The sequence below is a fragment of the Callorhinus ursinus genome, unplaced genomic scaffold, assembly GCF_003265705.2.
Source record: "Callorhinus ursinus isolate GAN/ISIS: 27379988/994484 unplaced genomic scaffold, GSC_fseal_2.0 scaffold14, whole genome shotgun sequence".
Lineage (NCBI taxonomy): Eukaryota > Metazoa > Chordata > Mammalia > Carnivora > Otariidae > Callorhinus > Callorhinus ursinus.
Genome location: NW_027397076.1, coordinates 29,949,538 through 29,973,672, shown reverse-complemented (window position 1 = coordinate 29,973,672; position 24,135 = coordinate 29,949,538). Strand labels below are relative to the sequence as shown.

The following is a 24,135-nucleotide window of genomic DNA, read 5'->3' as shown; positions in this document are numbered from 1 at the left end:
AAAGAGAGAGAGAGAGGAAAGAAATTGTTAAAAATGAACATTGACTTGAATGAATACTGACCTATGAAAATTAAATTTGATTCAACATTTGGGTAATTGTGATTTGTCGGTAAAATAAGCTATAAACAAAAGATCCTGGATTCAAATATTCTGTAAAAAGATATTAGGATGGGGAAGTGGTAAGGGGAGGAATGTGGTTAAAAGATACTAACTTCTAGTTATAGGATAAATACTAGGGATGTAAGGTACAACATGATGCCCCTAGCTAACACTGATGTATGATATATAGGAAAATTGTTAAGGTAGTAAATCCTAAGAGTTCCCATCACAAGAAGAAACTATTTTTTTCTTTTTACACCTTAAACTTATATAGTGATGTATATCAATTATTTCTCAATGAAACTGGGGATAAGAGGTATTGACAGGTCTAAAGATAAAATTTTGAATCAGCTTTTGGGGAGAGGGTGGTTTGGAGCATCACTGATACATCCTGGGCTTTATTTCCCTATTCTATTCTGATGAATCTTAGAAGAGAATGAGGTTTGGGTTAGAGGGTTATCTCTACGGTCCCTTTCAGGTCCAAGTTCTGGGACTATGATTTGTATAATCCAAAAAGATATAGGTAGGGGTGCCTGGGTGGCTCTGACAGTTAAGCATCTGCCTTTGGCTCAGGTCATAATCTCAGGGTCCTGGGATGGAGCCCCATGTCAGGCTCCCTGCTCAGCGGGGAAGTCTGCTTCTCCCTCTGCCTCTGCCCCTCCCCCCTGCTCATGCTCTGTGTCTGTCTTTCTCTCTCAAATAAATAAATAAAAATCTTTAAAAAAAAGGATATAGGTTATTTGCAGATGCTGGCCCATTAACTGGCAGGGCCAAATAACTTTTTATAAGTGAATAAATCATAAACAAAGCCAGCTCCAAGACAGCCTCCAACAGTCCCCCCTCCTGAGATCTCCACCCTTGTGTAGTTCCCTCCCACATCATGCTAGCATTGGTCTGTTTGACCATCAGCATACAGCAGAACTAGTGGTATGTCACTTCCTAGATTAGGTTATAAAAATAAAAGGTGAGGAATTGAAACCTCCTGCCAACAGCCATGTGAACACATCTGCAAGTGGGTTCTCCTCAAAGCTTCATTCAAGCTTTCAGAAGACAGCTGTCCCTGCTGACAGATTGACTGCAACCTCATGAACCAGATCCCCTTGGCCGAGCTGCTCCTGGATTTCTGATCCTGAGAAACTAGGTGAGGTCATGCACTGTTGTTGTTTTAAGTTGCTAAATTTTGGGGTAATTTGTTATGCAGCAATAAGTCAGTAGGACATTTTTTCATCCCAAAGTCTTCCCCTCTCCTGGGGCATATGAGCAATGTCTATTTCACCATTCCTGGAACGTACGTACTTTGTTTGGCAACATATATTTCATAAGAAAAGACACAAGTTAGTACCAGCATTTTCTTAGCTACCTGGTTTTAAAATCAGCTTCACTCAAGCCAGAACTTTAAAAAGGAAGAAAAACGACCTTATCGCATGTAGTAGGGGTCTCCCTGGGATTTCCATCTCTAGTATTTCAAGATTACATGTTACCCTTGCCAAACTTTCCCTTCTTTCGTGGCTGTCCAATAGGCACATTACTCTCCGCCATACTTTCTTACTTGGTCTTCCTATGAATCCACTGATTGCTGTGAAAGAAACACAGTCATAGGTCTTGGTTCTCTTTCAATACTTCTTTAATTCATACATTTGCTCTTCAGTTCATGACAAAATGACCCTTGAAGATCTTTTTTTTTTTTTAAGATTTATTTATTTATTTATTTGAGAGAGCGAGAATGAGAGAGAGAGAGAGCACATGAGAGGGGGGAGGGTCAGAGGGAGAAGCAGACTCCCTGCTGAGCAGGGAGCCCGATGTGGGACTCGATCCCGGGACTCCAGGATCATGACCTGAGCCGAAGGCAGTCGCTTAACCAACTGAGCCACCCAGGCGCCCCCTTTGAAGATCTTTGAAGACTGTTTTTAGGTCTAAGAATTTTAAAAAGTTAAGTGGGGTTCCTGAGAGTGGCTCAGTCGGTTAAGTATCAGAATCTTGATTTTAGCTCAGATCATGAGCTCAGGATTTTAAGATGGAGCTCCACATCGGGCTCTGTGCTGCGTGTGGAACCCACTTAAAATTCTCTCTCCCCTCCTTGCCCCTCCCCGCCCCCTGCTCTCTCTCTCTCTCAATAATTAAGTTAAAACGTGGAATTCAACTGCTTTGGCCATTCAATGTTTCACCTTGGAGGTAATGTATATGAAGGTCTCCGAACATTTCGTAGCATATATGTACAATAAAATTATTATTTATATAGCAGTACAAATTGACTCCCTATTATATAGATAAGGAAATGCTTAATGTGCTTAATACCTAGAGACCAAAGTGGGGAAGAGCTGTCTGCTAACACAGCCTGGACTCTACAGTGGATGTCAAGTTCAAAATAGCTCTCATAATTCTAATCAAGAACACCCCCATAGCATGGTTTCTATGATTTCTCCATCATCTGTCATATAGAGCTGTTAACAAAGCTAGTCTCTCAAATGCTTCCTGACAGGTCATCATATAATGATCTAGCACAAAATGACTCAAAAACTTCTGCAGACAGGAATGATTATTAACACATCACTGTGCCTTTGGGCAAACAAGTTTCTTAGATTTAAGCTAGCAAATTACTGCCTCACACCTTTAGGAAACCATGTATACGTTTTACTTGATCTGCAAAGGTATAGGCTGTTATAATTCCCTCAAAGTGGATTTGTACAATTACTTGTGGGTCAGAACTAAGGGCAATTAAAGCTTTGGAAAAATGATGCTTCCTTCCTTCCTTCCTTCCTTCCTTCCTTCCTTCCTTCCTTCCTTCCTTTGATGAATTTACTTTGAAGAACCAAAATTTATTTTCTTTTTCCCCCATCTTTATTGTGGTGTAAGTGACAAATAAAACTGTACATACTTAAGGTACATAATTTGATGTTTTGACATAATATACATATATAATTGTCACAATTATATATGTATTTTTGTCACAATCAAGCTAATTAACATGAAAAAATGATGTTTCTAAATTTAAAAAATTTGAGTTGCGGATGATTCCCTCACGATTTTACAAAGGAAATGAAGACAAACTGTAAAAAAATTAAATGACAGAATCTTAGAGCAAGAGAAAACCGTCTCTGGGTCTTGTCTAGACAGGCATTCAGAGAGCAGTGATAGTGTTACTTATTTTTATTTTTTTGCCACCTATTGAGAGAAAGAATATCAATTTTCATGTCATAAATAAATCCCTGAAGGTGATTACATTCCCCCTTCTTTCCCCAGAGAAAAAGGAAATTGAAAATTCCGCATAAAATATACATTATTATACTTGGGCAGGCCTATAAGAGCAAAAGTTTTCTTATAACCTCATTACAATGAAATGATTAACACCTCTTGCATATTAATCAGTTATGATCTTGAAGTTATTTGGTCACTTATACCCCAAACACATGTAACTAATTTGACCCAATACCAAGTTACCTTTTTCTACATAGCAACCACCCATAAACTTATCAGCCTAACACAGCGACCACTTATTAAGCTCACAATTCTCTGGGTTAGCAATTTGACTTGGGCTCAGCTGAGCCATTCTTCTGGTCTTGGCTGGGCTAACCTACGAGTGAATGGCTAGCTGCTGGTTGGCTAAGGGGCTCTGGTTCTGAGGGAGGGCTTGTCTAGGATGACCTCAGCCGGGACAGGTCATCTCTGTTCCACACAGGCCTATGGCCTTGAGGCAATTTCCTGGCCTCTCCAGTCCTCTCTGCTGGCTCCCTCTCATCAACATACAAATATGCTGTTATTTCTCCAACTCACACCCAGAAAATCCACTTTCATCTCCAGCTAATACCCTATCTCTCTGCTCATTCTTATAGCAAAACTCTTGAAAAGGTGTCCGTACTCACTGTCTCCAATTCTGTTCTTCCCATTTTTGCTTAAAACCTACTCCAAAAGGTTTCAGCCCACACCATTCTGCCCAAACGGCTCTTGTCAAGGTCACCAATAACCTTTATGTTGCTCAATCCAACGATCCGTTCCCACTCCTCACTGTACGTGACCTGTCAGCATTGGACATGTGTCATCACCCGTCCCCTCAAAACACTTCCTTCCCTTGGCTTCTGGGCAGCACCCCCACCTGGCTGTCCTCCTCCCTCACTAGCTTCTCCTTCCAGGTCTCCTTGGTTGGCTCCTTCTCATCTTCCTGATCTCTCAACGTCAGAGTTCTTCCAAGCTCAGTCCTTGGACTTTTCTCTTCTCTTCCCTGATTTTACTCACTTCCTGGTGATCTCATCCAGTCTCCCGGTTTTAAGTATCATCAGTATGTTGATAACTCCAAATTTATATCCCCATCCTCTATCCCAAGTCCAGACATAAATATCCAGCTGCTTACAAGGTATCTCCACTTGGATGTTAGATTTTCCTATTTCTGCTGCAACAAACTGAGTGTTAAAACAACATGAATTTAATGGGGCTCCTGGGTGGCTCAATCATTTGGGTGTCTGCCTTTGGCTCAGGTCATGATCTCGGAGTCCTGGGATTGAGCCCCACATCAGGCTCCCTGCTCAGCAGGGACTCTGCTTCTTCCTCTCCCTCTGCCCCTCCCCCCAGTCATGCACTCTGTCTCTCTCTCTCTCAAATAAATAAATAAAATCTTAAAAAAAAAACTATGAATTTATTATCTTACTGTTGTGGAGGTCAGAAGTCCAAAATGGGTCTCACTGGGGTAAAGTCAAAGTGTCAGCAGGGCTGCATTCCTTCTAAAGGCTCTAGGGGAGAATCCATTTTCTTAGACTTTCCAGCTTTTAGAGACTGCTGGCCTTTCTTTGCTTGTGGCCCCCTTCCATGTTCAAAGCCAGCAGTGGCCAGTCAAGTCTTTCCCACATTGCATCACTCTTACACTGACTTCTTAGTCTCCCTCTCCCACATTTAAAGACTTATGATTATATTACATCCACCTGGATAGTGCAGGATACCCTCCCTATAGTAAGGTCAGCTAATTAGCAACCTTAATTCTATCCACCACTTTAATTCCCCTTTGCCATGCAACCAAACTTATTCACAGGTTCCAGGGATTAGGAACTGGATGGTCCCTGTTGGGGTGTCATTACCCTGCCTTCCACAGATGTCTTATAGTCATGTCAAACCTAGCATATCCAGGCTGACCTCCTGATCTTACCAAGCCTGCTCCTCTCTAGGTCTTCTTCAACTTCAGTCCATGCCAACCTCCTCTTTCCAGTTGATTAGAGCAGAAAGTTTAGAGTCAACTTTTTCCTCTTTTCTCTTTCTAGCTCATAACCAATCTGTGAGCAAATCCTGTGGACTCCACCTTCAGAATATACTTAGCGTCTGATGATTCTCACCACCCCCTGTGCAACTACATGGGTTCATTCCCCTCCATTACTCTCCCGGGTTGTTGTTAATGGTCTCTAGATCTCCCAGAGTATCCTAATAGCCTCCCAACCCATCTTTGTGGGTTTCTACCCTAGCCTACAGTCACCTGTCTCCTGCCTGCCCCCACATAGTCTATTCTCAATATAACATCCAGATGATATTTTTTTTAAAGATATTTGACAGAGAGAGAGAGAGCACAAGAGAGGGAGCATAAGCAGGGGGAGCAGCAGGCAGAGGGAGCAGCCGGCTCCCCTCTGAGCAAGGAGCCCAATGTGGGACTCCATCCCAGGTCCCTGGGATCATGACCTGAGCCGAAGGCAGACACTTAACCAATGGAGCCACCCACCCACCCCATCCAGATGATATGTTTACAACAGAAGTCAGAAGACAGTCAACCCTTCTCAGCTCTGTAAACACTAATGTGTGCAAGGTCCACAGGATCTGGCCATTCCTCCTACTTCTCCAACTTCTGTTCCTCCCCAACATACTTTCTTCATTCCACCCACCGGGGCCTCCCTGCTTTGTCTCTAACAGTCCAGGCACCTCCTCAGGGCTTTTGTACTTGGCACTTCACTATTTGTGACCCACTCTTCTCCCAGAGGTTTACTATATGGGTCTCTCTTCATCTCCCTCAATCTTTGCTCAAAGTCACATTCTCAGTGAGGCTTATTCATCATCCTTTATTTTTGATTTTTCCCCTTTTTCTTGTATTGAAGTTTAGTTGACACACAATGTTACATTAGTTTCAGGAGTACAAGGTAGTGATGTGACAAATGTACTTGTTATGCTCTGCTCACTACAGGTGTGGCTACTGTCTGTCACCATGCTACACTATCATAATACCATTGCCGTATTCCCTCTGCATACTTTTTATCACTGTGACTTATTCATTCCAGAACTGGAAGCCTATACTTCCCACTCCCCTTCACCCACTTTGTTTATTCCCCCCAGCCCCTTCCCCTTTGGCAACCATCAGTTTGTCCTCTGTATTTATGAGTCTGTTTCTGCTTTTTGTTCATTCATTTGTTTTTTCAGATTCCACATATAAGGGAAATCCCTATGATTTTCATTTTCCTCTGTCTGACTTATTTTACTTAGCATAATACCCTGTAGGCCTCTCCACATTGTTGCAAGGGGCAAGAGTTCATCCTTTTTTATGGCCAAATAATACTCCTTTGTATATACATACCACATCTTCTTTACCCATTCATCTATTTTTTTTTTGCAGTAGAGATTCATTTTATTATGTTAGTCACCATACATTACATCATTAGTTTTTGATGTAGTGTTCCATGATTCATTGTTTGCATATAACACCCAGTGCTCCATGCAGTACGTACCCTCCTTAATACCCATCACCAGGCTAGCCCATCCCCCCACCCCCCTCTCCTACCCATTCATCTATTAATGGACACTTGGGCGGCTTCCATATCTGGGCTATTGTAAATAATGCTGCTATAAACATATGGGTGCATATATCTTCTCAAATTAGTGTTCTTGTTTTCTTGGGGTAAATACTCAGTAGTGGAATTACTGGATCATATGTTATATCTATTTCTATTTGAAGAACCTCCATACTGTTTTCCACAGTGGCTGCACCAATATACATCTCAACAACAGTGCAGTGCACAAGGATTCCTTTTTCTCCACATCCTTGCCAACACTTGTTGTCTCATGTTGTTTGGAGTCTAGCCATTCTGACAGGTGTAAGATGATAGCTCATTGTAATTTCAATTTGCATTTCCCTAACGACTAGTGATGTTCAACCTCTTCTCACATCAGCCTTTAATTGCATGCACATGCACAGAAACACGCACATAGAAACCTTTCCTTCCTCAATGCTTTACTTTTTCCAGTAGCATTTATCACATTCCAACTTACCATATAATTTACATTTTACCACTAAATAGTAAATTTCATGAAGCAGGGATGCCTTGAGGTATTCCTAATTCTTAGGCCAGTATCAGGTACATAGTAGACAATTGGTTAATATTAGACAAGTAATGATTCTATACCAGTTTTTTTCTTTTTTCTTAAGATTTTATTTATTTATTTGACAGAGAGAGACACAATGAGACAGGGAACACAAGCAGGGGGAGTGGGAGAGGGAGAAGCAGGCTTCCTGCTGAGCAGGGAGCCCGATTGCAGGGCTCGATCCAGGACACCGGGATCATGACCTGAGCCGAAGGCAGACCCTTAACGACTGAGCCACCCAGGCGCCCCAATTCTATATCAGTTTTTTCATCAGTAAAATGGGAATAATAAGAATAGTATAGAATAATAACAATAGAAGAAGAATACACCATAGAGTTGTTGGGAGAATTTAATAAGTTAATATATGTAAAGTGTTATCACAGAGCCTGGCGCAGAGAAAGCATTAAAAAGATATTTGCACTTATAATCTCTCTACCATTTTTATATTGATTCTTCTCTTGTTACTCAATAAGCACCAAGCAACACCTCTCAAGAGGAACAATAGTAATATGTTGAAAATACACTGTGTCTTAGCAATGAAGATATATGTAAATACTTGCTATTTTATATAATTTAACAAGTCCTCAGCAAGTAAGGATCTTGCAGTAATTGCTATTGGACTCTCTGGGTGTGTATGTTGAGGATAGAATGTTCATTGTTCTTATTTTTCTTTTGGACGCACACATGTTAACACGGACAAAGGAACCTGAACTTTATAAAGTCTCTCACCTGTTCAGAACTAACCACAAAGGGCAGACAGATGAGCTAAATCCTCACGACTGCTGTACTTCCACATTCCTTTGTCATTTTTGGATTTAGGTGATGACCTTCCCGTCTAAAATCGGCACTAGTCTTTCCCAGTTTGAATATTGGCACAAACCACAGACCATATTAATCTTATTTCAAAATGTCAAAATTCCAATATTCAGAGCATTTGAAGCTACGCAAATATCTTTCTAGAATACATTAAAAAAATCAAAGTATTATCATTGATTTTATTCCTCCATCCCCTTGCAGCATATACCAAACCAAATCCCAGAGATTCCAGCAAACTTATTTCCATTTCCATACAGTGACGCCAAAGGGTTATTATCTGGAAACCGAAACTCAGTGGAGAGCCAAACTTCAAACTTACACATCTATGAAAATTAAAGTCTGTCCTGGCAAAGTAGGTCAAATATCACTGATGTGTGGCTATTGGATGGTCAGTCTTACTCACTCCCTAGTAAATAGGAAGCACCAAAAAAATCAATTTTATAATAAATAGGATAATAGCTGGCTGCTTGTCTCTGATTAAATATCACCTTTGCTATTTAATTCAATTACTTCAGACAGAATTCTATGACATTTGACTCTGAATAAAACACTTTAACACCAAGTTTGAAAACAGCAGTGTGTGGTTGTACCTATCATTCATTGTGCAGGGATATCTAGCTAAGGGGGCAAGAAGGCTGAAAGATTTTTGGTTTTTTATTTTTAATTCCAAAGCTTGATTGTGAATATTAGGGATAAAACCTGGAAGACTCAGAGCATAGAGTACATGTCATAAACCATAGAGCTGGAAAGAATAGGTGATAATATTATAGAGGAGGACAGAGGATGGTAGTGAGTTATATGCTACCAATGCCTAGATAATTCATAAGACCCTCCCAGAAATTTAGATCAGGCCTGGAGAGAAGGGGAGAAAGGGAAAAGAAGGTAGAAGAGAAAACCCTTGAATGTGGCAATTTATCTAAAGAAGATGAATTTTTCAAAAATGACAGTTATAATGACTTGGCAAGATTACATTTTCTGCAATTTACTAAACAGAAATTGGGGACTTGAGATCCAAACTCCTTTTTAAAGCAGTTTTTTAAAAAAATATTTTATTTATTTATTTGAGAGAGAGAGAGAGAGAGCACCACCACTGAGGGAGAGGGAGAAGCAGACTCCCCGCTGAGCAGGGAGCCCTATACACAGGGCTCAGTCCCAGGACCCTGGGATCAAGACCTGAGCCAAAGGCAGATGTTTAACCGGCTGAGCCACCCAGACAACCCTTAAGCAGTGTTTTAAAAACTGAATATGTGTACACCTGAGTAACAAGGGCTGGGACTATAAAATTCATACCCAGCATACTAGCATTTATTGAGCTTCCAAAGTACTATAGGCACTAGGCTAAGAGCCTTATACGCATTATCACATTTAGTCAATCCAGGGGAAAAAGTGGTCTGAGAGGCTGGCTAGGTATTTTCTATTTGCTGCTCCAGAGCCTTATCTACTTTGCTATGTGCCAAAAGAGGCTCACTGATATGAACCACAACCACCAGCCACCTTATCCTCCTGCTTCTTATGGGGATTGGCTAATGGTAGGACTGGTGGGGAGGGAGATTCAGGTACTTACTCGCCTGGCTCTCTTTATGTCATATTGCCTTGGCTTGTCTTCATCCCTCCATTGAAGGTGATGGCTCCTATCAGGCAGCCCTCTCCATTGCTACTGCTAAGGACTGAATGTTTGTGTCCCCCTCCCCCAAATTCATATGTTAAAGCCCTAACCCCCAAAGTGATGATATTTGGAAGCAGGGCCTTTGGGAGGTGATTAGGTTTAGATGACATCATGAAGGCAACCCCCCAAGACGAGATTAGCTTTCTTCTAGGAAGAGGAAGAGAGACCAGAGCTTGCTCTTTCTCTGCCATGTGAGGACATGTGGGAAGGCTGCAGTCTGCAAGCCAGGGAATCAGCTCTCACCAGGAACTGAGTCTGCCAGCACCTGGAGCTGGAGCTTCCCAGCTTCCAGAACTGCCAGAAACAAATGTCAGCTGTTCAAGCTGCCCAGGCTATTATATTTTGTTAGAGCAGTCCCGCACCCTAAGACAGCTACCCTCTCAGAGTTCCAGGACAGCTGCCCTCCACTGCCCCTTCAGGCACAGGGAAGATGGGGCTCCCTGACACCACCAGTCGCAAAGCCCTGCACTATTCCTTTCTGATTTCCCTAAAGCCTGCCCACGAGTTAGTCAATAGGCACCTTCTGCTGAGGCTGTCAGAGTGCCCTCTCTTTCCTGCCAGGACACTCACTAATATACATGTAGTTCCTAAGCGGAGACCGGCTGACCATTTCTCAACAGGAATTTCCCCATCTGTGGGGCTACATGGCTCTTCATGCCTCTTCCAACTCTGAGAGTCTCTCTGCTTACAGTTACACCAATGAAGACATTCGTTGTGTTTTTATCCAATCATACATGACACAGCAACATTTTCCTGGAAAAAGTTTACGTTCTGTTCAGCAAGCTTATTTTGTCTATCCTCCCAGAAGCTGTTGTGTTGTGACCTCCCACTGGACTCGATTTAAAAGAAAAAGGAATGGAGAAAAAGCCACTGACAGTTCCAGTGTCAGTGCCGGAGGGCCCTCCATCTACTGGGTGTCCCTGGAGAGTCCACAGCTTCTGTGACGGGGACAACTGGTTCTCTAGAGATGGATGCAGAACCCAAGAATGCGGCTCACTGCATGAAGAGGGCCTCCTGTCCACCAGCTCAGCCGCTCGCAGGGCTCAAAGCTTTGCTTGGGAGGTACATCGTGATGCTTCGGAAAGCAGCAACATTTATTTGTCAGTGTTTCCGGGGTGTTCCGCTCCCCTGGAGAGCCGGAATCCGCGAATGCTATGGTAAAACGGAGTGAGAAAAAATAATGAAGGAAACAGTCCAGTGCGTCTCAAACCATCTCACCTCTCCATCCCATCTCCTTTTGTCTTATAACAAGGAATAATCGCCAAATTGTTGTTCACGTTGTTGTAATTACTGCTAACAATCCCTTACACTTGTCTAAGGCTTTATAATTCATGGAGCCTCTCGTTTTATTCTCACAAGGATCTCATGTGCGTACACTCACACACACGCGTGCACCTGTGAAAATAAACAGGGCAGGTATTCTCTTTTATTTTTATTGTTGGTGTTTTGTTTGTTTTTTAAGTTCTCACAATATCTTATCTCTTCCCGTTCCAACCCTTCAGTGCTTTTTATGATATATTATAAATATGCCTTTTCTTGATCTTTGTAATAGTAATCTTATTAGTAATACTATGTGTTTTGTATTATTTGTTAGATATTCATTTGTTGACTATCTTCTGTAAACAGTGAGGTGTTATGGGGAATACGAGACCATTTCTGTCCAGTAGAACTTTCTGCAATGATGAAAATACTCTAAACATGTTGTTGAAAACTGACCTCTGTGCTATGGAGCCAAAATATAATGTGAGGACAGAATGTGGGATAAAGAACAATAGCTTGATTGCTTTGCCGGCAACAGAGGCTGCAGCGGGCTAAGGCCTTCAAAAACTGCAAGCCCGCCTGAAGGAAGGGGCTGTAACGGAAATATAGGATCTAGCCAGTTTTGACAGGAATTGTATACGTGCTGCCAGCTTTGTTCATCATGTCTTCAGGGTGGTACTGGGTTCCTGAAACAAAAGGCTAAGAAGGGAGGAGGGGAGGTTTGAAGAAGAAAGGAAAAATGTTACTTTAAAATCGAGCTTGGCTGAAGCATTAGTGCATCCATTTTGATTTTTGTCCAACTTTATGCTTCTAAGCATTTTCAAAGGTACTGTGTCCATTATGTTAGCAACTAACCTCATGTGGCCATTGAGGATTGGAAATCTGGCTAATACAACTGAGGAATTGAGCGTTTAGTTGTTTTTGTTTTTGTTTTGAGAGATTGTGCAAAACTATTGTATTTACAAAAATGGCACAAAAGTGAATTCAACAGTCGATGCTCATGCACACTTCATTCACATCTTCAACAAAAGATATTCTAACACTATAGAACTGAATAAGAGTACTAGAACTGAATAAGAATACTAGCTTCAACAGCAGCTGTTAAGCACTAGAGTCACATAAGTTAAACCAGAATGGGCAAATATTGCCCAAGTAAAATTCTATTGTTAAAGCTGAAACAGGTCTAAGGCCATTCAAGTTCAAGCACAGAGATACAAATCTTTCAGAGCCCCATCTATTTTTCTTTGAAGAATGTGACCTTCCTTCCAACTTGTGGTCTTAAACTTCTGTTTTACAAATACAAAAGGAAAATACAAAAGAGATCAATACAATAGAGGTTATATGAAATAAGAGTACCATACATAGCTGTAATTAAGATGAATTAAAGAAAGCCAAAATATTAAAATTGTAAAACTTGCCTGATACTTGTTGAATCAGTCCTGTACTAGGAGTTAGGTAATATATACAATTATTTTCAAGTAGATTATGTTAACTTATTTTAACGTAATGTTAATTTTTTTAAAAGATTATTTATTTATTTTAGAGAGAGAGAGTATGAGCAGGGAGGACAGGCAGAGGGAGAAGCAGACCCCCTGCTGAGCAGGGAGCCTGATGCAGGGCTTGATCCCAGGACCCCAGAATCATGACCTGAGCCAAAGGCAGATGTTTAACTGACTGAGCCACCCAGGCACCCCAATGTTAACTTTTAAAAATCAAAATGTTTGACTTTAATAGCTATTATCTTTGGCAGTGCAGCTCTAAAACCAGAGTAGCTACTCTTATTTTGCAGGAATTTAGAATCCAGAGGGATGTTGTTGTAGAAGTGGGTGGCCGGCAGGAGGCATGGCTTGAGAACAAGTACAAACTATTGTATAAAATTCAAAATTATACCAAATACATCTAAACACTGAGATCATCTAATGAAGCTATCAGTGTGGGATGAGGTTAGTTGAAAGAAAGCATTCAGGGAAAATGGGATTTCAGGAACTACTATGATGGAGGAAGGAAGAGCAGAGGCAAATAAAAGAAAAAGGACCATTTGGAGGAGTGAAAGGGATGGACCCCTGAAGAACAGGAAATGGGAGAGAAGTAAGTGATTCACACCTAGCTGCTGAGAGACTTTGAGGCAAATCTGAAGTGAATGTGGATATTGACCCTGACTAGTGAAGGGTGGCACCATACGCCAGCCCAAGAATATCTTTTTGGCATAAGGAGTATTTCAAGAAACAGCAAACACAGGAGAAGCTCTGAAAACAGAACAGAAGTCACCCCTTTGTAAGATAAATTTATATTATTAGGAAATTTCCATTTATAAAAGTGTCTCCCTCTCTGTACCAGGAAGAGAAGGTTGACTAAGTCACAAGAAACTCAACAATGCAGAAGTCACCAACTTAAATCTTATCGGCAAATCTTACTCTTGTTTACTATACTTGTCCTGCTCCTCTCCCCATAACTAACTTCCCCCACACCCTTCTTTCATCCTTAACTAAAGATGGTTTCAAGCCTGAATTCTACACCACCTCTGAGAGTTACTCAGCTTTCTGAGTACATCCCATGTATACATCAGATATACGTTATAAATTTCTGTTTGTATTTCTCTTATTAATATGTCTTTTTCATTTTTTTAAAGATTTTATTTATTTATTTGAGAGAGAGTAAGCGAGAGAGAGAGAGAGAGAGAGCGCATGAGTGGGGGGAGGGGCCGAGGAAGAGGGAGAGAGAGAATTTCAAGCAGACTCCCTGCTGAACAGGGAGCCCGATGCGGGGCTCAAACCCAGGACCCTGGGATCATGACATGAGCTGAAGGCAGATACTTAACCGACTGAGCCATGCAGGCACCCCTAATCTGTCTTTTTTAAAGGGCTCCGGCTGAGAACTTAGAAGGGTAGAAGGACCTACATTAGCAACATGGGAAGACATTATGGGATAGTGTGGACACTGCAAGAGAAAAACAAGTGGAGAGGAAGAAAGTAAACCAGAGAGAAAAGCAAAACAAAACTAAACCCTAAAAATGTTGGAGTGCTGTGACCTGGCACATCTTTTGTTGTTTCATTTATTTCCTAAAAATGGTTTCAAACATTAACAGAAGATTAGCTAACTCATTTGCTGGTTTCTGAATTTGTGTAGGAGAGGAAATTTTTAATCCACTCTTCTAAATTCTGTGGCTGGTCTAATAATTAAAATGACATAGGACAGATTAACAGAAGAAAAACAAATTTAATTATGTACATGTACAGGAGACCCAAAAGGCAGCCAGGCAATTGAGGTTTATATAACATCCTGAGCTAAGGAAAGGAAAGGGGCCTGGGGCTTCAAAGTGGGGAAGGCAATTTACAGGAAGGGGAGAGGAGGCAATGTTTGACAAACACAGGTTATGCAGATCAGTTTCTTAAGTAAAAATGGTTTATCTCTGGTAGTAGCTCTCTTCCTGACATAGGCCCCCTTTCCAATGTAAATTTCCTTTATAATTGTAGATTTCCCCCTCAAATGGAGAAATTTATATTTTTTTTAGGCAGTTAAGGGGGAGGTTAAGAACTTTTCCTGAGCCTTCTGGGTCTTGATTGCCTTCAGCTCAAAGTAATCCTCATACAGGAGTGCCATTTTTTTTTTTTTTTGAAAGGGAGGGTGAGGGTGGTCTTGTTCTGAACCCCTTTGTTTGCATCATATTGGGAAATACATATGGTCTTTTAATAATAAAAGTAATAATAATAAATAAATAAAAAATAATCTCCAGCTCTTTTGCAAATGATTTTATATTTAATCTAATGACTTTCCACTAACCTCTCTTTTCCTTCAACCCTATAAACATGCACACACACCTCACACTCCTGCCCAACACCGTGTTCAGAACAGTGCTCCTCAAACTATCTGAGGTGAAGAACCCGTTTTTTTTCTTTTCCCAATCCATCATGAACTCAAACTTTTATAAAATACAGCAAAAAAAGAACAAAACTAGAAAAATGGAATAAAAAGACATACAAAATACAAGCCAACTTTTCTGCTCTTAAATTCAACATATATAAAGTACTCTGACATATTGCTTTAAAAGTTTCTAAATGTTTACCCTCAATTTATTACTTATTTCCTTATGGACTGTGTTAAAAATGATTAAAGAAGACAAATTAGGTGATACACCTCACGAAGTGGACAGCCTCCATTCCGAGAACTGTAAAGTGGGGAGGAAGCCTGAAAGCTTTTACAGGACAAAGAATAAGAACAAGGAAGAGAGAAATAGAAAATATCAGATTGGCTGGGGCAACATAGTCAAACTTGCTTGGGGTGAGAAGGAAGAAGGAAATAAACATAGAGTCCAGAGTTGGCAGTAACTGGGGACTGGCTAACTGGATAGTCTGTTTCTGGTGAAGCTGAGCATTTACAGGGACATGAAAGTTATGTGAGTTTCAGTTTGCTGATGTGGCACCCAGGGAAGGAGCGGTTCCATCTTCTAACTAGAGATTTATTTCAAAAACTGGTAACAAATAATTTGCTATTTGGCACCTGCCCATGCATCATACTTTCAATAGCATTGACTTAGATGTGTGATGATTTGTCTATGTAGAATGTTGTATAATAAATAGAAATTATTATTTCTATATATACATAACAGACTGCATAAACAATATTATCTTTCTGATGTTCAACTATTGATGCCTTTCTAAAAAAAGATTTTACTTATTTATTTGAGACAGAGTGAGAGAGAGGGAGCACGAGCCAGGAGAGGGACAGAGGAAGAAGCAGACTCCCCACTAAGCAGGGAGCCCAATGTGAGGCTCGATCCCAGAACCCTGAGATCATGACTTGAGCCAAAGGCAGATGCTTAACCAACTGAGCCACCCAGGTGCCCCTATTTATGCCTTTAAAATAAAGCAAATCATTTGAAGTTCATAATCTTTAAGGAATCAAGTTTTTTCTGAGAAGTCCTCTTTAGTTCTTGGCTTATTTTCTTGCACTCGTAAATATCAAAAAGAAATGTCAGTTTTCCAACGGATTCTTCTGTTCAAATAAAAATATGTTGGACACCCCAAATGAATATCTATGGGTATTGATCTCTAATACTTTACGTTTGTCTGTTTAATGTGTTTCTTGTTAAGAACATTTTTATTTGTAAATGAAATCTTACAAGACAGTTGCTCATAACATTACAGTCTATTGCCACAAAAAAAGAGTGATCTATCAGAAAATGACTGAGTTTTCACAAACATCAATGTCGTACTGCTGTGTGAGGAAATGGAAGAAGTCTGGCCAAGAGAGAGGTGAGGAAATAGTGTTTAGCACTGCAAGGATTTGCAAATGTGCAAAGGACAAATTTGTTTATTAAAAACAACTGGCTTAAAGTTTTATATACTTTAAAAATTCCTTCATCGAACACTGCCTTTATTCCTCTTAAATTTTAGAACAAACATAAAATCATAACAGAAGCCTACAGGAAAAAAAGCAAGTGCCTATCACTTAGGAATAACAGCCTCAGAAAAAACTGAAATTCAAGCTCAAATGCTGTTGGCATTTATTTTCCCTTCACTCCCTTAAAATTTTGGAGACTTTGCATTCTATTTCCAAAAAATGTGATTAGTATTTTAACACTTCTACCAATTATGCTGAGCAATCTAATTTAACCTCCATTTAAGAGAAAGGTTTCTTGGTCTTCTTGCAAGTTTATTACTATACAACATGAAAAACAATTGTTATGGGTGATCCTTGATTGGATCCTAGATTGGAAAAAACCCAAAAAACAAAAAACCTTTGACAGGCATTATTAAGACAATGGAGAAAATTTGAATATAGGCAATATATTAGATAATTTTATTATATCAACGTTAAATTTCTTTGGTGTGATATGGTATTATGGTTATATAGGAGAATGTCCTTGTTCTTAGAAAACACATGGTAAACTATTTAGAGGGAAAGTGTCATGATGTCTACAATATACTTTCAAATGGCTCAACATTAAAAAAAGGCACATGGAGATAAGTAGGTAGATAGATAGATAGATAGAATAGATGATAGATAGATAGATAGATAGATAGATAGATAGATAGATAGAGCAAGCCAATGTGGCAAAGTGTTGATAACTGGTATATTTAAGCAAGGCTGTTCCTAACCCTGGGTCAAAAGTACAAATGGAGACTCATATACTATGCCTAAATACTTACAGTTATAAAGCAAACTCATAAAATAATATAATACCTTCTAGCCTTTATTTTGATGAATACATCTTCATAATGATCTGGAAACCAAGTTTAAATTTAGAATTCACAAACTCCTGCAAGTTTTATGTTAGAACATAGTAATTCAAGGAAAGCCAGCCCTGGTCTCCTGGCCTGCAGCCATTTCCATTTCTCTCTCCATCCCTAAGTCCATCCGTATCATAAGGGGCTCTAGGCACATTTGTGTGGACCTCAGTTCATGCATTCAAGTGCCATCTGTGGGGTAGCAGAATATGAAACCCCAAAACATGACCCTTTGGCATAAGGATTATTTTGAGCTAAAGGCAACTGAGAAGAAGCAGATATAAAAAAGCTCTGTGCCCTCCCTCTATTTGCCTAAAACCAGGACATAAATTTTCAAGGGTATCCCTCTACTCTCTACCAAGAAGGACAAAAGCCAATCACCAGAGATAACTTTAGATCCTATCAGCCTGGATATGGCACTGGAAGAATCTCTATAACATACTTTACTATCCAGGTTTTGTCTACCATTAGTTTCCTATATATCTGCCTCCCTATTATTTGCTGCCCCAGGGACTCAAAGTCTTTTTCCTTTGTCTTGTCACTTCTATAAAAATGTATTGTTCCTTTGCTAAGAGACTATGTAAACTCAGGGTCTAAATAAACCTTTGAGTTACTCATTTTTCCCCGGGTATATGAGGTGTACATGTTAATAAACTTTTATTTGTTTTTCTCTTATTAATCTGTCTTTGGTTATAGGGAATCCAGCCAAGAACTTAAAAGGGTAGAGGGAAATTACTTTTCCTCCCCTACCCATCCGTATCACCTCATCCATATCATCCATAACCGCTCCCACAAATGGCTGTTTCTTGGCCACCTTTGGGCCAAAGGATAATGGATGTGGTCTAACCTTAGGAAAACAGACCCCCAAAAAATGAAAGTAGCAGGGATTCCAGGGTCTACGATACCTGCAGCATGGAATAAAAGTGAGGGGTTGTGGTGGGAGCTAAGTTCCAGAGGGGCATGCCTCTTGGCTCAGAATACTTCTCATCTCCTGGGGAGGACCAATGCTGGAGGAGAAAAGGGCCCTCCAAAGGATGGGTAGCACTGGATCTAGGTGAAGGGATATGGATTTCCAATGAAATTATTCTTTCAATTTTTAACTTGAACATTTTGGTGTACTTTTTCCCACTTTCCAAAAATGCATTGGAGATGATTTGGAAAAAAAATGTTTTATATCCTGTTCTTTTCACATATCATTCTAACAACTGCAGAGGGAGGAAAATTAATCTTCCTTCTACCCTAGGAGTTCTTAGCAAAGACCTCTGTAGTAAAAGAAGTTTATTAACATGTATACTTCATGTATATTTGGGAGATGCCCAGGGAAAAATGAGTAACTCAGAGGTGGCTTAGAGCTCAGGCTTCATTAAATACCATCTTAATTGGGAAGGGAAGGGGGGTATAGGCCTCTTAGAGGGTAGAAAGTGAGTTTTAGGGAAGATGAATGGATTCTTGGAAAAAATAGATGGGAGACATGACAGTCTGTGATGAAGTTTGGGTGTGGTGTCAGTGATTCTTGGTTGGTAAAGCTCCCAGGGAGGGGATAACTGAGTTCCTTTTGTTGTTCTGTCTTGGGGCAGATATGATATGTTCAGAGAAAGCCCCTCCTTGCATTTAATATTTTTCAAATGCCTGCAACTCAAAATAATTAATATGCCAAAACAGCATATTTTGAGGTGGCATGTCCTGAACTCCTACACTCATATTTTGAGATGGCACATTCTGCTACCCTTAGCAATAATTATTTACATGATTAAAACCTCTTTGCAAACATTATTTTTAATATTCATTATATGTGATTTGTGATATTGTGATTTATAATAAAAGAAATACATATTTGGTCTTTATGACTGTTCCTGGCACAGAGCTCCTAAAACCCCTGGAATTGCCTAGGTGTTGACAGTGGGACAAGGTGTCTTTTGTCATGTTAATGAGGTGACTGGTGGATCGCTGGGAGGGATGAGAGCTCCTTGTTGCCAGGGGAAACAGCCAGGTGTTTAGAGGGCTGGAATTTTCAATCCCACCCCCTGATTTTTGAGGGGGAGAGGGGCTGGAGATAGAGTTTAATCACCAATAGCCATTGATTTAATCATTCGTGCTTCCGTAATGAAGCTTCCATAAAAAACCAAAAGGACTAGATTCAGAGAGCTTTCTGGGTGGGTGAATGCATGGAAATTTGAGGATAGTGGTATGCTCAGAGAGTGTGAAAGCTCTGAGCCCCTTCCCACATGTACTGTTTTATAACATATCCTTTTATAATAAACTGGTGTATGTTTCTCTGAGTTCTGTGAGATGTTCTAGCAAATTAATTGAATCTAAGGAGGAGTTTGTAGGAACCTCCCATCTATAGCCACCTGGTCAGAAGCACACGTGACAGACCTGCACTGACATTGACTTCTCAAGGAGGTGGAGGCACACTCTTATACAACTCAGTCCTTAATCTGTGGGATCTGAGGCTATTTTCTAGATAAGTAGTGTCAGAACTGAGTTGAATTGTAGGCCACCTGGTCAGTGTCTAGTGGGAATTTCCCATTTGCAGAACTCAGGCATGTGGCCATGTCGGACTTGTAGGAGAGCTGGAAAAGGCAGTCTGAAAGCCCAGAAGGAGAGGGAAATAATGTGACTCAACCCATCCAAACTCTTCTGTCTACTAAGAGAGTATACATCTGCAGGTTGTACAGGTCATTTACGGTTTCAGCCTGTCAGTGGACGTAAGCAAGAGGCCTCTAGGGTTTTGTTTTGTTTTGTTTTGTTTTTTTCATTTCCTGGAGGAGTCCATGAACCTCTCTACTCTGCCATGGATCTCATAGGATCCCCCTTCGGTCTCCAGCCTCCATGAATACTTGAGATTGGAAACCCTCAGGAGGAATTTGTCTTGCCAACAATCCCTTTCAAATGGACTCCATGACAACGGTTCTGTTAGCCCTTGTGTTTGAGCCAGTTTGGTGGTGATATTCACTGTATTCACTCTAGTGTGTAGACTGTATTCACTCTAAATGAGGAGTCCTTGCATTTGTGGAAATTGCTTCCCAATGGTCTCTCTGCAATTTTTTAAAATGATGCATTTCTTATAAAGGAGGCCCAAGTTACTTATTTTAGTTTAAACTCATAGTGTTATTTTTATAACTGGAGCAGAGAGTGACTGTGTGCTTATTCACTAAAATTTTGAGAAAATGTCAGGCCTTAATGGATTTATATTTCAAACCTTCTGACTTTACTTTCTTTACATTGATTTTAGGTACTGACTGAACTTATAATCAAGTTGAATGTCTGGCAGAGTTGGGGAATTCAGTTGCTGTCATGCTAAATAAAGGCTTTAATCTGGGGAAAAGGAGATTAAAAAGATCATTTTAAGTTAAAGAATAGGGGTTCATTTGAGCATCTCCAAAAGAAAGCTCCAAATTACCCAAAACTGGATAAGTCCTAAGGAAGTCTTATTGGAAATGATTTTAGCTAGTAGGCCTACCAGTCAGGCTAGTTGGCAATGTTTGCCCATGAGCAAGAAGGTTGAAAATTGACTTCAGATGGTTAGTCATCAATACACACACACAGGAATCTGCCAAAGAATCTTTAAGGAGCAGAGAGACACATGGGTGCAGACGGCCTCAACCCAAATTCTCAAAATATTAGGGGAACACAATAGGAGTAGTGAGGATACTATTTGTGTTCCTTAGAGGCAACATTAACTCTGAAAAAAATTTTTTTCCTGTCGCTTTAGGAAAAAGGCAAAAACAAAAGAGATGCCAGAAATGTGTTGCTGTAAATAAACCACTACTATTGGCAAAACAATTAATCATTTACTCAACAAGCGTTTATTAAGCACTGGCACTAAGTACTGGAGATAGGAAGATGAATGAAAGTTTCTGCCCTCAAACAGCACATAGACTAGGGCAGAGGAAAATAATTACAAAACAGTGTCATAAGGGCTGTAAGGGAGGCATGCATAAGTCGTGGCGGGGCACAGAGAAGGAAGCAAGTCTGGAGAGGACGGTTAGGGAAAAACTTACTGAAAAGACCCTTGGGATGCATCTCAGAGGATGAACAGGAGTTTGCCAGTATAAGCAGCACTTTCCTAAGAGAGGAAAAGCATAGCAAAGCTTGTCAGAGCAGAAAGGCACGCTCCAACTTTCATATCAATTTGGTTACTAAAGCTGTTTTCATGGCAGAACTTTTTTTATTTCAAGGTTTTCTCTTTTGATTTGCTTTTCTTTACATTTTAGAGAAAGTGTGTCTCTGTGGAAATACGTAACGGGGCGCCAAAGCAATCTCACCATTGTGGAGTCGAAAGCACTCAGGATGACATCTGAATCTCTGCTGCTGACCGCGTTTCCCTAAGATTCCCTGGCAAAACCATGTGGATGAGAGCATGACCATTAGAAAAAGGTCATTTTAAACCTCTGTTTTTTTTTTTCAAATTAAAAACATACAAACCACTTTTCTATAGTCATATAGTTAACTTTTGATTATTCAGGGACACGGCGATAAAAGTTAGGATGACCAAACCAGGAAAAACAGGGGAAAGAAAAAAGGAAACGACTGTAAAGTTCATTTTTAAAAATCAGAGTAAAATGAAAGAATAAAAATCAAGTATACCTGTTCTTACACTAACTATGAATGGACTGAATTTGCCCATTAAAGTTAGAAATTGAGTGAGCTTAAAAAGAATAAACCACCCTAAATGTTGTTTCCAACAAACACCTGACACACAATGACAAAAAGGAAATGGGATGGTAAGTTATCTCAAAATCCACACTTGCTCATGATTTTAACTGCTTTCCTCCATCCGAATTCTCGCCTCAAGCAAGGTTTTTAGAAAAGTCAAATTGGCCATCTTAAGGACCCCTAATATTTACCGACAACATAATTCTCCAATGGCAATATAAGTAAAGAATTTATGTTAAAGCAAGTTGTATCTGTCAGGGTCCAGTCAGGAAGACAGAAATGGCAACAACAGACAAGTTCATATGAGAAACTGGTTACACAAGTTGTTGGAGGGACCAAAGGGCAAAAGGAGGCACAGCAAGGTGACACAGCGAATGCAGGAAACAGCCACCATCCTAAGGCTGGGGGAAGCAAAAGGGAAGTTGGGGCTGTCAGAATCTCGAAGTCAGAACCCAACTTGTAATACCTGAAACCTAGAGCCCGTTGGAGGATTTTCTCCCAACACTGCTCATGTCATGTTATGTTAGGAAAGATAGACAGTAGGCATGCCCCAGGAAAATTCTCTCTGTTCTGATGTAGGAAAGACATTATTAGGTATTACGGTCTGAAGCTGACCGCCAAGAAAGAATTCTTGAGACATGTTTGGTGCAAAAAGGTGATTTTATTAAAGCATGGGGACAGGATCCGTGGGCAGAAAGAGCTGCGCCGGGGTCATGAGGAGTGGCCCATTATAGGCTTTCAAGTTGGGAGGGGGTTAGGGAGAGCCTAAGTCTCTAAGGAATTTTGGAAGCAAGGTTTCCAGGACCTTGAGGGGGCTAGTTATTGTTGAGAAAAGGTCATTTATTACCATCTAATAAAACCTTAGTCATGAGACCCTTCAGATGTATATCGGTGTGCCATATGCTTGGGGGTGATTGCCAACATGGATCTTGGGGGGCCGTTTAGAGATAAAGGAAGTTTCCAAAAAAATATGTTAAAGTAGACTTACAGGATCCTGGGGGGCGGGGCGCAGTCAGGCTAGGATTGCCTTCTGCCCTTAGCAAAGTATTAACATTGAGGCAGTTGAGTCCCTAGAGGAATGTCACTCTGCCTGTTTCAAGGACTTGTCAATGGGCTGTAGGTAGTAAGGAAATTCAATAATTTTTCTTCTGCCTTTGTTTCCCACATCATGTTCCTTACCGCAGGCTTATCCTTAATCCTGTTTCCTGGTGAAGAGGATACACCACATGGGACTCCAGGGTCTCCTTTTTCTAAAGAAGGCAACTCTTTAAGTCTTACAACCCTACAAGTTGGCCAAATAGCCTCCTAGGCACCATTACTTTAGGACCACACCAAAATTGTAGGGGTGGCAAATAGGATCATTCCAGTGGCAAAACAAATAAACAAGCAAACAGGCTAACTCAAGAAAGAAAGGAAAGGAAAGGGCTGCACTTGGGCTTCTTCTATAGCCTAAAGCAGAGTTGATCCTGATCATTCTAGAAATCAACAATTACAACTGTCTAGGATATTATATATCCTCTCTTGAGAAGACAGGAGTGGTTCCTGCACCATTTTTCCTGAATTCCAGATAATAGGAAACAGCTTCTATTAACCCAAATTAAGAAGGGAAGATGTCACTTTTATAGAAAGATAAAGATACAGAAGGATAAAAGCTTCTATTCGAAGTCCTTTTTGACCTTCTGGTCAAAAGAGCTTCAGTAGAAATGGGGTTTTTCTAATTGCTAAGAGAACACTGGAAAGATCATTCAAAACTGGAAGCGTCAAAATATGCCTACTGATGTGTGCATCATCTTGGACAAGGTTTTAATTCATCGTAGTCGGTCGGTGCCCCCTGAGAGCTGAGCCCTGTGCCAGAAAGTCATAATAAGATTACCTGGTTTTCTCTGTCCCTGTGCTATCAATCAACACTGTGGTTGATGAAGTTACATAAAATAATCAGATAAGCCTCTGATGCAATGATGATAATGACAAAAAAAGCAGTGAAATAAAATAGAGCCAACACCAATCAATCCCCTTGCATAAAAGTTAAATTTAGAAAGTTTGCAAACCTAGGACATTGTCAGTCCATGTCAGGATTTATCAGTTACA

The 24,135-nt window shown here is 40.4% G+C and overlaps 1 long non-coding RNA gene across 2 annotated transcripts in view; it reads left to right on the top strand.

Annotated features, from left to right (window-relative positions):
- The window catches only part of LOC141374101 (uncharacterized), a 33,839-nt gene extending 12,040 nt beyond the window's left edge, over positions 1–21,799 (top strand). For both annotated transcript variants that reach the window (XR_012380684.1, XR_012380685.1), the window contains exons 3-4: positions 10,707–10,963; positions 21,606–21,799. This is a non-coding gene — a long non-coding RNA (uncharacterized lncRNA). The remainder of the gene's footprint in view (positions 1–10,706; positions 10,964–21,605) is intronic.
- Positions 21,800–24,135: the final 2,336 nt, after the last annotated feature.